The 12,053-nt window shown below is 34.7% G+C and overlaps 1 non-coding gene across 1 annotated transcript; it reads right to left on the reverse strand.

The window, feature by feature from the left end:
* Positions 1-11,138: 11,138 nt before the first annotated feature.
* TRNAN-AUU (transfer RNA asparagine (anticodon AUU)) lies at positions 11,139-11,212 on the reverse strand. The gene has a single exon. It is a non-coding gene; the product is annotated as a tRNA-Asn (tRNA).
* Between the last annotated feature and the right edge of the window lie 841 nt (positions 11,213-12,053).

Below are 12,053 nucleotides of genomic sequence, written 5' to 3' on the forward strand. Positions count from 1 at the left end.
GCAATACAAAATGTACAAGTGATATATTAAAATCATCTTTCCAGCTTGAATTTCAATGATGCATTGGGTCAACAATTTTGTGAGAAACATCTTCACCCTTAAATAAAGATTTTCTTAATTCCTTACCTGTGTGCTAATTAGATATCACCTTGTTTTCACATTAAACAGACTTCCACATGAGAAAGCAGCAAGGATGCAGTGGCGTTAATGTTTCCTGGTGTCAACCTGTATTATTTCAGTAGACATTGAAATGAGGATACATCTTGCTGCCTTTCCAATGAAGCAAGTTTAATTTAGTAATAGGTGAAAAACCATCCCTACAAAGGTGTTAATCAGAGACTTGGCTTTGTGGACACTTTTCAGAGAACAAATTTGTTAGCATAAAAATAAAGCCAGAAAATGAAAAGCTGTTTAATCACGCAATTTGATTTTTTTGCCAGCATATTTCTTTTTCTCTGCATCCCACTGCTAAATTGTGCTTCCTAGATGTTTTTATAAAATCACTGAATCAAATCTAACTCTGATTACATCAGAGAAGGCCAGGTACCCTACACCATAACAGGGGGTATGAAATTTGACTTGTCTACTTAAAGATCACCAAAATCTGATAACAAGGTCAAGTACGTCCCTGGGTGGAATTGAACCACCAACCTTTTGATTAATAGCCGTACACACTAACTGATTGCGCCACAGAGACACTTTGCAAAAGTCCATACTGACAAATGCTAATAAGCATTCATCTAAAACGTTTCCTAGAAAAACTTAAAAAAGTCAATAATCTGGAGAGTTTTTGTAAGATGTTTCTTCTATCAACCAATGAAGAAACACATTGGTACTTTCCCATGATGAGTGAGTGCTTCAGGATCTCTTGCACTTACATGTGCAGCAGAGTACAGCAATGGAAGCATGCTGGGCCCATAACCCAGAGGTAGGCAGATTGAAACTATCCTCTGCTATATGCATTTTTTTGTTTGTTAATTAAAGTAATCCAAAACTGGGATTGATATTTTGGCTCTTTTATTTTTACTTAAAGTACAATAACTTTTACCATTTTAATTTGTTTTAATAGTATATTGACAGTATTGTTTTCTTTCAAAAATCCACTTAATTTTCTTTACCCTATTATTAAAATGGTAATTGACAAAAACAAACTACATTGTCACCAGAAGAGCAATACAAAATGTACAAGTGATATATTAAAATCATCTTTCCAGCTTGAATTTCAATGATGCATTGGGGCAACGATTTTGTGAGAAACATCTTCACCCTTAAATAAAGATTTTCTTAATTCCTTACCTGTGTGCTAATTAGATATCACCTTGTTTTCACATTAAACAGACTTCCACATGAGAAAGCAGCAAGGATGCAGTGGCGTTAATGTTTCCTGGTGTCAACCTGTATTATTTCAGTAGACATTGAAATGAGGATGCATCTTGCTGCCTTTCCAATGAAGCAAGTTTAATTTAGTAATAGGTGAAAAACCATCCTTACAAAGGTGTTAATCAGAGACTTGGCTTTGTGGACACTTTTCAGAGAACAAATTTGTTAGCATAAAAATAAAGCCAGAAAATAAAGAGCTGTTTAATCACTCAATTGGATTTTTCTGCCAGCATATTTTTTTTCTCTGCAAACCACTGCTAAATTGTGCTTCCTAGCTGTTTTTATAAAATCACTGAATCAAATCTAACTCTGATTACATCAGAGAAGGCCAGGTACCCTACACCATAACAGGGGGTTTGAAATTTTGACTTGTCTACTTAAAAATCACCAAAATCTGATAACAAGGTCAATTAGGTCCCTGGGTGGGATTGAACCACCAACCTTTTGGTTAATAGCCGTACATACTAACTGATTGCGCCACAGAGACACTTTGCAAAAGTACATACTGACAAAGGCTAATAAGCATTCATCTAAAACGTTTCCTAGAAAAACTTTAAAAAGTCAATAATCTGGAGAGTTTTTGTAAGATGTTTCTTCCATCAACCAACGAAGAAACACATTGGTACTTTCCCATGATGAGTGAGTGCTTCAGGATCTCTTGCACTTACATGTGCAGCAGAGTACAGCAATGGAAGCATGCTGGGCCCATAACCCAGAGGTAGGCAGATTGAAACTATCTTCTGCTATATGCATTTTTTTTTGTTAATTAAAGTAATCCAAAACTGGGATTGATATTTTGGCTCTTTTATTTTTACTTAAAGTACAACAACTTTTACCATTTTAATTTGTTTTAATAGTATATTGACAGTATTGTTTTCTTTCAAAAATCCACTTCATTTTCTTTACCCTATTATTAAAATGGTAATTGACAAAAACAAACTACATTGTCACCAGAAGAGCAATACAAAATGTACAAGTGATATATTAAAATCATCTTTCCAGCTTGAATTTCAATGATGCATTGGGGCAACGATTTTGTGAGAAACATCTTCACCCTTAAATAAAGATTTTCTTAATTCCTTACCTGTGTGCTAATTAGATATCACCTTGTTTTCATATTAAACAGACTTCCACATGAGAAAGCAGCAAGGATGCAGTGGCGTTAATGTTTCCTGGTGTCAACTTGTATTATTTCAGTAGACATTGAAATGAGGATGCATCTTGCTGCCTTTCCAATGAAGCAAGTTTAATTTAGTAATAGGTGAAAAACCATCCTTACAAAGGTGTTAATCAGAGACTTGGCTTTGTGGACACTTTTCAGAGAACAAATTTGTTAGCATAAAAATAAAGCCAGAAAATGAAGAGCTGTTTAATCACTCAATTGGATTTTTCTGCCAGCATATTTTTTTTCTCTGCAACCCACTGCTAAATTGTGCTTCCTAGCTGTTTTTATAAAATCACTGAATCAAATCTAACTCTGATTACATCAGAGAAGGCCAGGTACCCTACACCGTAACAGGGGGTTTGAAATTTTGACTTGTCTACTTAAAGATCACCAAAATCTGATAACAAGGGAAATTAGGTCCCTGGGTGGGATTGAACCACCAACCTTATGGTTAATAGCCGTACATACTAACTGATTGCGCCACAGAGACATTTTGCAAAAGTCAATACTGACAAAGGCTAATAAGCATTCATCTAAAACGTTTCCTAGAAAAACTTTAAAAAGTCAATAATCTGGAGAGTTTTTGTAAGATGTTTCTTCCATCAACCAACGAAGAAACACATTGGTACTTTCCCATGATGAGTAAGTGCTTCAGGATCTCTTGCACTTACATGTGCAGCAGAGTACTGCAATGGAAGCATGATGGGCCCATAACCCAGAGGTAGGCAGATTGAAACTATCCTCTGCTATATGCATTTTTTTTGTTAATTAAAGTAATCCAAAACTGGGATTGATATTTTGTCTCTTTTATTTTTACTTTAAGTACAATAACTTTTACCATTTTAATTTGTTTTAATAGTATATTGACAGTATAGTTTTCTTTCAAAAATCCACTTAATTTTCTTTACCCTGTTATTAAAATGGTAATTGACAAAAAAAACTACATTGTCACCAGAAGAGCAATACAAAATGTACAAGTGATATATTAAAATCATCTTTCCAGCTTGAATTTCAATGATGCATTGGGGCAACAATTTTGTGAGAAACATCTTCACCCTTAAATAAAGATTTTCGTAATTCCTTACCTGTGTGCTAATTAGATATCACCTTGTTTTCACATTAAACAGACTTCCACATGAGAAAGCAGCAAGGATGCAGTGGCGTTAATGTTTCCTGGTGTCAACCTGTATTATTTCAGTAGACATTGAAATGAGGATGCATCTTGCTGCCTTTCCAATGAAGCAAGTTTAATTTAGTAATAGGTGAAAAACCATCCCTACAAAGGTGTTAATCAGAGACTTGGCTTTGTGGACACTTTTCAGAGAACAAATTTGTTAGCATAAAAATAAAGCAAGAAAATTAAGAGCTGTTTAATCACTCAATTGGATTTTCTGCCAGCATATTTTTTTTCTCTGCAAACCACTGCTAAATTGTGCTTCCTAGCTGTTTTTATAAAATCACTGAATCAAATCTAACTCTGATTACATCAGAGAAGGCCAGGTACCCTACACAATAAGAGGGGGTTTGAAATTTTGACTTGTCTTCTTAAATATCACCAAAATCTGATAACAAGGTCAATTACGTCCCTGGGTGGGATTGAACCACCAACCTTTTGGTTAATAGCCGTACACACTAACTGATTGCGCCACAGAGACACTTTGCAAACAGTACATACTGACAAAGGCTAATAAGCATTCATCTAAAACGTTTCCTAGAAAAACTTAATAAAGTCAATAATCTGGAGAGTTTTTGTAAGATGTTTCTTCTATCAACCAACGAAGAAACACATTGGTACTTTCCCATGATGAGTGAGTGCTTCGGGATCTCTTGCACTTACATGTGCAGCAGAGTACAGCAATGGAAGCATGCTGGGCCCATAACCCAGAGGTAGGCAGATTGAAACTATCCTCTGCTATATGCATTTTTTTGTTTGTTAATTAAAGTATTCCAAAACTGGGATTGATATTTTGGCTCTTTTATTTTTACTTTAAGTACAATAACTTTTACCATTTTAATTTGTTTTAATAGTATATTGACAGTATTGTTTTCTTTCAAAAATCCACTTCATTTTCTTTACCCTATTATTAAAATGGTAATTGACAAAAACAAACTACATTGTCACCAGAAGAGCAATACAAAATGTACAAGTGATATATTAAAATCATCTTTCCAGCTTGAATTTCAATGATGCATTGGGGCAACGATTTTGTGAGAAACATCTTCACCCTTAAATAAAGATTTTCTTAATTCCTTACCTGTGTGCTAATTAGATATCACCTTGATTTCATATTAAACAGACTTCCACATGAGAAAGCAGCAAGGATGCAGTGGCGTTAATGTTTCCTGGTGTCAACTTGTATTATTTCAGTAGACATTGAAATGAGGATGCATCTTGCTGCCTTTCCAATGAAGCAAGTTTAATTTAGTAATAGGTGAAAAACCATCCTTACAAAGGTGTTAATCAGAGACTTGGCTTTGTGGACACTTTTCAGAGAACAAATTTGTTAGCATAAAAATAAAGCCAGAAAATGAAGAGCTGTTTAATCACTCAATTGGATTTTTCTGCCAGCATATTTTTTTTCTCTGCAACCCACTGCTAAATTGTGCTTCCTAGCTGTTTTTATAAAATCACTGAATCAAATCTAACTCTGATTACATCAGAGAAGGCCAGGTACCCTACACCGTAACAGGGGGTTTGAAATTTTGACTTGTCTACTTAAAGATCACCAAAATCTGATAACAAGGGAAATTAGGTCCCTGGGTGGGATTGAACCACCAACCTTTCGGTTAATAGCCAATCACACTAACCGATTGCGCCACAGAGACACTTTGCAAAAAGTGCCTACTGACAAAGGCTAATAAGCATACATCTGGAACGTTTCCTAGAAAAACATTAAAAAATCAATAATCTGGAGAGTTTTTGTAAGATGTTTCTTCCATCAACTAACGAATAAACACATTGGTACTTTCCCATGATGAGTGAGTGCTTCAGGATCTCTTGCACTTACATGTGCAGCAGAGTACTGCAATGGAAGCATGCTGGACCCATAACCCAGAGGTAGGCAGATTGAAACTATCCTTTGCTATATGCATTTTTTTTGTTAATTTAAGTAATTAAAACTGGGATTGATATTTTTGCTCTTTTATTTTTACTTTAAGTACAATAACTTTTACCATTTTAATTTGTTTTAATAGTATATTGACATTATAGTTTTCTTTCAAAAATCCACTTAATTTTCTTTACCCTGTTATTAAAATGGTAATTGACAAAAAAAACTACATTGTCACCAGAAGAGCAATACAAAATGTACAAGTGATATATTAAAATCATCTTTCCAGCTTGAATTTCAATGATGCATTGGGGCAACAATTTTGTGAGAAACATCTTCACCCTTAAATAAAGATTTTCGTAATTCCTTACCTGTGTGCTAATTAGATATCACCTTGTTTTCACATTAAACAGACTTCCACATGAGAAAGCAGCAAGGATGCAGTGGCGTTAATGTTTCCTGGTGTCAACCTGTATTATTTCAGTAGACATTGAAATGAGGATGCATCTTGCTGCCTTTCCAATGAAGCAAGTTTAATTTAGTAATAGGTGAAAAACCATCCCTACAAAGGTGTTAATCAGAGACTTGGCTTTGTGGACACTTTTCAGAGAACAAATTTGTTAGCATAAAAATAAAGCAAGAAAATTAAGAGCTGTTTAATCACTCAATTGGATTTTCTGCCAGCATATTTTTTTTCTCTGCAAACCACTGCTAAATTGTGCTTCCTAGCTGTTTTTATAAAATCACTGAATCAAATCTAACTCTGATTACATCAGAGAAGGCCAGGTACCCTACACAATAAGAGGGGGTTTGAAATTTTGACTTGTCTTCTTAAATATCACCAAAATCTGATAACAAGGTCAATTACGTCCCTGGGTGGGATTGAACCACCAACCTTTTGGTTAATAGCCGTACACACTAACTGATTGCGCCACAGAGACACTTTGCAAACAGTACATACTGACAAAGGCTAATAAGCATTCATCTAAAACGTTTCCTAGAAAAACTTAATAAAGTCAATAATCTGGAGAGTTTTTGTAAGATGTTTCTTCTATCAACCAACGAAGAAACACATTGGTACTTTCCCATGATGAGTGAGTGCTTCAGGATCTCTTGCACTTACATGTGCAGCAGAGTACAGCAATGGAAGCATGCTGGGCCCATAACCCAGAGGTAGGCAGATTGAAACTATCCTCTGCTATATGCATTTTTTTGTTTGTTAATTAAAGTATTCCAAAACTGGGATTGATATTTTTGCTCTTTTATTTTTACTTTAAGTACAATAACTTTTACCATTTTAATTTGTTTTAATAGTATATTGACAGTATTGTTTTCTTTCAAAAATCCACTTCATTTTCTTTACCCTATTATTAAAATGGTAATTGACAAAAACAAACTACATTGTCACCAGAAGAGCAATACAAAATGTACAAGTGATATATTAAAATCATCTTTCCAGCTTGAATTTCAATGATGCATTGGGGCAACGATTTTGTGAGAAACATCTTCACCCTTAAATAAAGATTTTCTTAATTCCTTACCTGTGTGCTAATTAGATATCACCTTGTTTTCACATTAAACAGACTTCCACATGAGAAAGCAGCAAGGATGCAGTGGCGTTAATGTTTCCTGGTGTCAACCTGTATTATTTCAGTAGACATTGAAATGAGGATGCATCTTGCTGCCTTTCCAATGAAGCAAGTTTAATTTAGTAATAGGTGAAAAACCATCCTTACAAAGGTGTTAATCAGAGACTTGGCTTTGTGGACACTTTTCAGAGAACAAATTTGTTAGCATAAAAATAAAGCCAGAAAATAAAGAGCTGTTTAATCACTCAATTGGATTTTTCTGCCAGCATATTTTTTTTCTCTGCAACCCACTGCTAAATTGTGCTTCCTAGCTTTTTTTATAAAATCACTGAATCAAATCTAACTCTGATAACATCAGAGAAGGCCAGGTACCCTACACAATAACAGGGGGTATGAAATTTGACTTGTCTACTTAAAGATCACCAAAATCTGACCACAAGGTCAATTACGTCCCTGGGTGGGATTGAACCACTAACCTTTTGGTTAATAGCCGTACACACTAACTGATTGCGCCACAGAGACACTTTGCAAAAGTATATACTGACAAATGCTAATAAGCATTCATCTAAAACGTTTCCTAGAAAAACTTAAAAAAGTCAATAATCTGGAGAGTTTTTTTAAGATGTTTCTTCTATCAACCAACGAAGAAACACATTGGTACTTTCCCATGATGAGTGAGTGCTTCAGGATCTCTTGCACGTACGTGTGCAGCAGAGTACAGCAATGGAAGCATGCTGGGCCCATAACCCAGAGGTAGGCAGATTGAAACTATCCTCTGCTATATGCATTTTTTTTTGTTAATTAAAGTAATCCAAAACTGGGATTGATATTTTGGCTCTTTTATTTTTACTTAAAGTACAATAACTCTTACCATTTTAATTTGTTTTAATAGTATATTGACAGTATTGTTTTCTTTCAAAAATCCACTTCATTTTCTTTACCCTATTATTAAAATGGTAATTGACAAAAACAAACTACATTGTCACCAGAAGAGCAATACAAAATGTACAAGTGATATATTAAAATCATCTTTCCAGCTTGAATTTCAATGATGCATTGGGGCAACGATTTTGTGAGAAACATCTTCACCCTTAAATAAAGATTTTCTTAATTCCTTACCTGTGTGCTAATTAGATATCACCTTGTTTTCACATTAAACAGACTTCCACATGAGAAAGCAGCAAGGATGCAGTGGCGTTAATGTTTCCTGGTGTCAACCTGTATTATTTCAGTAGACATTGAAATGAGGATGCATCTTGCTGCCTTTCCAATGAAGCAAGTTTAATTTAGTAATAGGTGAAAAACCATCCCTACAAAGGTGTTAATCAGAGACTTTACTTTGTGGACACTTTTCAGAGAACAAATTTGTTAGCATAAAAATAAAGCCAGAAAATGAAGAGCTGTTTAATCACTCAATTGGATTTTTCTGCCAGCATATTTCTTTTTCTCTACAACCCACTGCTAAATTGTGCTTCCTAGCTGTTTTTATAAATCACTGAATCAAATCTAACTCTGATTACATCAGAGAAGGCCAGGTACCCTACACCATAACAGGGGGTTTGAAATTTTGACTTGTCTACTTAAAGATCACCAAAATCTGATAACAAGGTCAATTACGTACCTGGGTGGGATTGAACCACCAACCTTTTGGTTAATAGCCGTACACACTAACTGATTGCGCCACAGAAACACATTGCAAAAGTATATACTGACAAGGGCTAATAAGCATTCATCTAAAACGTTTCCTAGAAAAACTTTAAAAAGTCAATAATCTGGAGAGTTTTTGTAAGATGTTTCTTCCATCAACCAACGAAGAAACACATTGGTACTTTCCCATGATGAGTGAGTGCTTCAGGATCTCTTGCACTTACATGTGCAGCAGAGTACAGCAATGGAAGCATGCTGGGCTCATAACCCAGAGGTAGGCAGATTGAAACTATCCTCTGCTGTATGCTTTTTTTTTTTAATTAAAGTAATCCAAAACTGGGATTGATATTTTGGCTCTTTTATTTTTACTTAAAGTACAATAACTTTTACCATTTTAATTTGTTTTAATAGTATATTGACAGTATTGTTTTCTTTCAAAAATCCACTTCATTTTCTTTACCCTATTATTAAAATGGTAATTGACAAAAACAAACTACATTGTCACCAGAAGAGCAATACAAAATGTACAAGTGATATATTAAAATCATCTTTCCAGCTTGAATTTCAATGATGCATTGGGGCAACGATTTTGTGAGAAACATCTTCACCCTTAAATAAAGATTTTCTTAATTCCTTACCTGTGTGCTAATTAGATATCACCTTGTTTTCATATTAAACAGACTTCCACATGAGAAAACAGCAAGGATGCAGTGGCGTTAATGTTTCCTGGTGTCAACTTGTATTATTTCAGTAGACATTGAAATGAGGATGCATCTTGCTGCCTTTCCAATGAAGCAAGTTTAATTTAGTAATAGGTGAAAAACCATCCTTACAAAGGTGTTAATCAGAGACTTGGCTTTGTGGACACTTTTCAGAGAACAAATTTGTTAGCATAAAAATAAAGCCAGAAAATGAAGAGCTGTTTAATCACTCAATTGGATTTTTCTGCCAGCATATTTTTTTTCTCTGCAACCCACTGCTAAATTGTGCTTCCTAGCTGTTTTTATAAAATCACTGAATCAAATCTAACTCTGATTACATCAGAGAAGGCCAGGTACCCTACACCGTAACAGGGGGTTTGAAATTTTGACTTGTCTACTTAAAGATCACCAAAATCTGATAACAAGGGAAATTAGGTCCCTGGGTGGGATTGAACCACCAACCTTATGGTTAATAGCCGTACATACTAACTGATTGCGCCACAGAGACATTTTGCAAAAGTCCATACTGACAAAGGCTAATAAGCATTCATCTAAAACGTTTCCTAGAAAAACTTTAAAAAGTCAATAATCTGGAGAGTTTTTGTAAGATGTTTCTTCCATCAACCAACGAAGAAACACATTGGTACTTTCCCATGATGAGTGAGTGCTTCAGGATCTCTTGCACTTACATGTGCAGCAGAGTACTGCAATGGAAGCATGATAGGCCCATAACCCAGAGGTAGGCAGATTGAAACTATCCTCTGCTATATGCATTTTTTTTTTGTTAATTAAAGTAATCCAAAACAGGGATTGATATTTTGTCTCTTTTATTTTTACTTAAAGTACAATAACTTTTACCATTTTAATTTGTTTTAATAGTATATTGACAGTATTGTTTTCTTTCAAAAATCCACTTCATTTTCTTTACCCTATTATTAAAATGGTAATTGACAAAAACAAACTACATTGTCACCAGAAGAGCAATACAAAATGTACAAGTGATATATTAAAATCATCTTTCCAGCTTGAATTTCAATGATGCATTGGGTCAACAAATTTGTGAGAAACATCTTCACCCTTAAATAAAGATTTTCTTAATTCCTTACCTGTGTGCTAATTAGATATCACCTTGTTTTCACATTAAACAGACTTCCACATGAGAAAGCAGCAAGGAAGCAGTGGCGTTAATGTTTCCTGGTGTCAACTTGTATTATTTCAGTAGACATTGAAATGAGGATGCATCTTGCTGCCTTTCCAATGAAGCAAGTTTAATTTAGTAATAGGTGAAAAACCATCCTTACAAAGGTGTTAATCAGAGACTTGGCTTTGTGGACACTTTTCAGAGAACAAATTTGTTAGCATAAAAATAAAGCCAGAAAATGAAGAGCTGTTTAATCACTCGATTGGATTTTTCTGCCAGCATATTTTTTTTCTCTGCAACCCACTGCTAAATTGTGCTTCCTAGCTGTTTTTTTTATAAAATCACTGAATCAAATCTAACTCTGATTACATCAGAGAAGGCCATGTACCCTACACCATAAGAGGGGGTTTGAAATTTTGACTTGTCTACTTAAATATCACCAAAATCTGATCACAAGTTTAATTAGGTCCCTGGGTGGGATTGAACCACCAACCTTTCGGTTAATAGCCGAACACACTAACCGATTGCGCCACAGAGACACTTTGCGAAAAGTGCCTACTGACAAAGGCTAATAAGCATACATCTAGAACGTTTCCTAGAAAAACATTAAAAAATCAATAATCTGGAGAGTTTTTGTAAGATGTTTCTTCCATCAACTAACGAATAAACACATTGGTACTTTCCCATGATGAGTGAGTGCTTCAGGATCTCTTGCACTTACATGTGCAGCAGAGTACTGCAATGGAAGCATGCTGGACCCATAACCCAGAGGTAGGCAGATTGAAACTATCCTTTGCTATATGCATTTTTTTGTTAATTTAAGTAATCAAAACTGGGATTGATATTTTTGCTCTTTTATTTTTACTTAAAGTACAATAACTTTTACCATTTTAATTTGTTTTAATAGTATATTGACAGTATAGTTTTCTTTCAAAAATCCACTTAATTTTCTTTACCCTGTTATTAAAATGGTAATTGACAAAAAAAACTACATTGTCACCAGAAGAGCAATACAAAATGTACAAGTGATATATTAAAATCATCTTTCCAGCTTGAATTTCAATGATGCATTGGGGCAACAATTTTGTGAGAAACATCTTCAAGTAGTGGTGATCTTTAAGTAGACAAGTCAAATTTCATACCCCCTGTTATTGTGTAGGGTACCTGGCCTTCTCTGATGTTATCAGAGTTAGATTTGATTCAGTGATTTTATAAAAAAAGCTAGGAAGCACAATTTAGCAGTGGGTTGCAGAGAAAAAAAATATGCTGGCAGAAAAATCCAATTGAGTGATTAAACAGCTCTTTATTTTCTGGCTTTATTTTTATGCTAACAAATTTGTTCTCTGAAAAGTGTCCACAAAGCCAAGTCTCTGATTAACA

This window comes from Pseudophryne corroboree, unplaced genomic scaffold (assembly GCF_028390025.1).
Source record: "Pseudophryne corroboree isolate aPseCor3 unplaced genomic scaffold, aPseCor3.hap2 scaffold_375, whole genome shotgun sequence".
In the NCBI taxonomy this organism is placed as follows: domain Eukaryota; kingdom Metazoa; phylum Chordata; class Amphibia; order Anura; family Myobatrachidae; genus Pseudophryne; species Pseudophryne corroboree.